Here is a 5,003-nt window from a genome sequence, read left to right as displayed (position 1 = left end):
ATATGCACATATCTTTAAGTAGGACATCCACGAATGCTAATCTTCATGCAATGATTAAGCACAATAACAGATGCTCAAACCAGATGGGACATGATTTAATTATATCAGAAGAGGGGAGGTGGCTGAAAGGGAAAAAAGGAGACAAAAAAAGAGGTTCTGGAAGCAGGAGGGGTGTTGATGGGTCGATATGGGCGCGCCTGCGCAGGCAGCTTCCTCGTCCCGGCACAGTGGCAGCAAACTCGAAGGGAACACCAGGTAACTTCTCTTATCATATATTACATGTTATTTGTAATATCTATCTTGCAATAATAATATTTGCATAATAGACAACAGCATTAAATATAACTCAACCGCATTGAATTTATATGAATAGGCACTTGCATGGCAATCAATACCATTGTAGATTAATACATATATATATTTATTTGATACTACATTATATAATTATTTTTAGTCACTTTATTTAACTAGAATATTTAAAACGAACATTATAATCAAATGTCATGGAGCAAAGATGATTTGAATTATCTCTATGAAGTTTCTTAGTTTGTGCAAGATCTTCGACAAGGCAAAAGTTCTTCTTTATATTATAATACATATTATGGTGTTAAGTAAAGTTGACATTAATTAATATTAAATTTGGTTTCAAAATGCTATTCAACGTTGTCATGAATTAATTTTTACAATAACATTCTAGTTGCAGATCCAAAAAACAAGTAGGAACATCTTATTTAATTAACATTTGTATCAACCAGTAAAATAAACAAATTAATACAATAAATGTTTTCATTAGATAGAGAATGAAAAACATCGAACAAGTTCCAAAACAATCATAATTTGTCCCAAGTTCAAATTATTGGTAATTTTATAAATAATCAAAAACATACACAATTTTGTGCAATTCTTAGGCAATGTCAACAAATGAAAAGGGTCGAACTTGAAAAGCGGCGTTTGCGCAGTTGTTTGGAGTGATTTATGCAGTATTTGGTCAGAATCGATAATGCACAATCGCTACTAAAAAGTGACATCCATCTTGATAGGTATTATTATTGTTTTAGAGACATTAGTCCAATAGGTATATATAAAACTGTTAATAGATATTCAAATATATAAACTCAAAATACATTAACCAATCAATCACGCATTATAAATTTAGGATCACTCATTATAAGAACCAATAAGTTTAAATAATGAAAATATTAACATATGAATGAATTTAGAATAAATTTACAGTTGTTAACCAGGCAACACTGCAAGCTGTCACCCTCCGTCTCCCCTTGTCAGATACAAACCATACGATCCTCGAATGAAAATAAATTATGTTCTTTTAAAGGTTTGTCATGATATTTTGAAATAACGTATATTAAGAATTTCAAAAATAATTTAAATTGGTGAATGGGCACACAATTGAATATATCAACATTATAGATTCTTTTTTTGGGGGGGAGGGAGGAGAGGTTGTGTAATTTTTATTTCTAATGTTTAAATACACAATAATGCATGTTCTTTGTAAAGTCATAAGTAGAAGTAGAAACTTCAGCTGTACATTGTTTAGTATTAAAAATCAAAATGTCTGAAAATTCTGACGTCAACAATCCCTTCTAGCCGTTGAAGCAACATCACCCAATTTTAGTAAAAATACGTTATTATTATAGAAACTAATTCTAATTACCTATTTTAAAATAATTCTTATGAAACTTTAGTTTTCCAAATGGTAAACAAAAAAAATTTTAGTAATAATTTCATTATATTTTACTTTATGACGGTATTAGTCAAATAAATAGTTTAATATAATATTCATTATATTGTAATGGTAAAAAGGAAAAAAAATGCATAGGCACTCCCCTCGACCACTATTAGAAATCCCAGGCCTACCTTGGTACCCTCGATTATACACACCTCAGCGACCACCCACCATGACCCAAAACACTCTCTAAAGGACCAAGAAATAATTATATACCTCAACTTCACACATGAGTCCTATATTGCCAGCAATTTCTATAAACGTATAATGAAAAAATCTAAGAGCTATGCCCTTCAAAAATTTTAAAATAAACCAATTTATTTAAAAAAGAAGCAATATTAAGAGTGCGCAGAAATGGGAAAGAATTCTTCATACAGATATTAGAAACAATAGTTTAAAAACTAATCGAGGTTTCTTTTCAATAAGATTTTTCTCTTTCAGTAGCAAATAATTGTCAAAAACTGCGGACAAAAGAATATCACAATTCAAAATGGTCCCTTGAGTTATTAATTTCAATGATTCGAAAAACATAGGATAAACACTGTGGGTGGGGTCGTATCCTCTCCTTGAAGGGACTCCATAGTTTTCAGCAAGTAACAAGTCCAAACATGTGATTCTTCTTCAAAGAGAGAATTCTGCTCAACTCAGAGCTATTATTTAGTTTAAATTATTTATTAATATTTACATATTAAATGCATCTGACTACAAGTTTTTATTATTTCATATAATAATATACATGATGTAGTTTTTTTCTTTATGGATGCCTAGGGTTGATTCATAATGAAAACGGGTTGAAGGTAGCATCTTTTTCTGCATTGATATTGCATTTGAAGAGAGGGCGGCAGAAATTTTATCTTTTGGAAAGGGGAAGTCTGTATTATGTGACAGTCTGTTCGTGTGAGGCTCATCAGATTTGTTGTTTCAAATAATTAAGTTACTTGTACTCAGTCGAGTCTTTGTGTGTCTGCCACTCTTGTGGACGTCCTGTTGGTGTCAGTGTCCTAAATAATGGGTTCGTACAGTACTGAAGGCTGTCAAAAAATTTGATATGTCTCCTCGATATAAATTCTGTCACAATCGGTAGTTCGAATGTCGTATGTATGTGGTCCGTCTTTGCTCTTTGAAATGAAGTATCTCTCACTATACGTCTCAGTATACCGCCCTGAAACTTTTGGAGTCTCCTGGCTGTTGAAGGTGCTATCTTGGTCAGCGTAGGTGCTCCGTAGAGCAGGGCACTTTTGTAGATCATTAATTTGAGGCGGAGAGAAAAAATAGGAGAATTTGGAAGGTGATTAAGCCTGTAAGACTTGGTCCTAACCTGCTTCATCTTCTTATAGCAGTAGCATCATAATATCATAAGGTACCCTGCTACCTTACAGACATTAGGGAGAGGGCACTTGTTCTTCTAGAACCATAAAATAATACAGTCGTTCTTCTTGGGATTAACTGTAATATTCAGCCCTTCCAGTTTCTTGGTTATTTCCGTACAAGCCTTCTCCACCTGCCGTAGAGGTGTCTCTGCACTCATTGAGCTACTGTAGATGGCTATATCGTCGGCATAAGCCGTTACAGTAGCCTTATCATACTTGGCTCCAATAGCGTTTTCCGATGTCTTCTGTCGGTAGGTCAAACGGAAGACCTATCCTTTTGCTTATCATTTCGCTGTAGTGATCTGCAAACGTTGTTGCCTGCTCCTCAGCTGTCATAAGTTTGTCGCCGTCCTCGAGTATCGTCGAGCTTCCCTTTCTGGTGCACGTCCTCAACAGCTTCCAGAATTTTCTGTGGTCGCCGTGCGTTACCTGTAACTTCTCATGCCAAAGTGCTATCCGCCATTGTTTTAGTAGGTTTCGGATCGGGTTTGTAAGGGAGTTTACCACCAACATTACCTCTTGATCTCTGGTTCTATACCACTTATTCATTCACTCATTGAGCAGGGCTATAAGTTGAAGAATGTGATCCGGTGAGAGACCCAGAGCTGGCGGAAGTGGCCTGAACTGAATTGTAAATTAAATGTTGATTTTATTATCAATTCATTCCAGAGATATTTGAATATACGAGAAAACGTCAGTTTTTTATTATAAATTACATTTCTTCTATAAACAAAAAACAACTTCAAATTTAAAAGATAAAATTTAAACATACATTAAAAATTAAATTATACAATACTAAATCTTCATTAATGTCATAAATACTTGGTTATTAGATATTTCAATTGAAGTTCACTGCTTTTTGATATGGCTTGTAATGATTCTTTAAAACTATTTTCAACTTCATAACTTCTCTTTAAATGTTTTTTTTTTTACATTGATACATTTACTGGATTATGAACACAATTAAAACAGTTCACTGTTTATTTATATTATCCAAATTATCACAATTGACATTTAGTGATTTTTTACTACTATCAAAAAACAACTGCACTGACATATGAATTAAAGTACTTTTCTCTGGTGAGGCTGACAAACGTCTTACCTGTCTGAATTCTCAGAAAGAACTTGCTTGCTGGCACCGGTCAAAAATATAAAAAAATGAAAGTTTTTAGTTTGTTTTTTTTAATTGTCACTTTAATTTTTAAATATTCAAAAACGTAATCCAGTTCGTATACGAGTTGATGTATCTCTATGAACTTTCTTGGTTCTAATGTTAATAATTTGAACTATCTACTATTAAAAAAAAAATTGTCGAAATAAAGGGATGTTTGTAGTAACTTAGTAAATGTTTATATTTTTCGAAATATTTAATCTCGAAATGCACATTCTACATACGATAACGATATTAATTTATTTATATCAAAGCTAAGATTACAGCAACGATTTTTTTTTCTATATCTCAGAACCTATTCCTATTATCCTAGGATAATCCTACATCCTTAGACCTTACTTGAAAGCTTCAAACTTTTGACAATACAGACAGCTGCGACAAGACACGGGACGTTGTGTTGCTGACCTGGGTGGATTAAGGCATTGTTAACCGAGGCCTCGCCCTCGTCTCTAGTACTACAGATGTACTTAGATGTAAAAAATCTAAGGGGTACGACTGTGATTTTCAATTAAACAATTCTTTCTTAACATAACACACCTTTTATGTTTCATAAAATATAAATGTGAATTAAAATATTCTTTCATGTTACTCAAAACGTATGTTACTTTATATATGTATATATGTATATATATATATAAATTAAATTATGGTATACCATCTCAACTTTGATTACTTTGATCACCTTAGGTAATGTTCTGAATAAAAGTTCTCGGAAACA

At 32.7% G+C, this 5,003-nt stretch overlaps 1 protein-coding gene across 1 annotated transcript in view; it reads left to right on the top strand.

Moving 5' to 3' along the window:
- Positions 1–186: 186 nt before the first annotated feature.
- LOC106684437 (uncharacterized) overlaps positions 187–5,003 on the top strand; it is a 26,857-nt gene continuing 22,040 nt past the window's right edge. Inside the window, exon 1 of the mRNA XM_014426526.2 lies at positions 187–255. The gene's annotated coding sequence lies outside the window, so the exon portion shown is untranslated. The remainder of the gene's footprint in view (positions 256–5,003) is intronic.

Source organism: Halyomorpha halys, unplaced genomic scaffold (genome assembly GCF_000696795.3).
Source record: "Halyomorpha halys isolate HHAL.00 unplaced genomic scaffold, Hhal_1.1 Scaffold582.1, whole genome shotgun sequence".
Lineage (NCBI taxonomy): Eukaryota > Metazoa > Arthropoda > Insecta > Hemiptera > Pentatomidae > Halyomorpha > Halyomorpha halys.
Note: the sequence above shows the minus strand (reverse complement) of the source record. Positions and strands in the feature narration are given on the sequence as shown.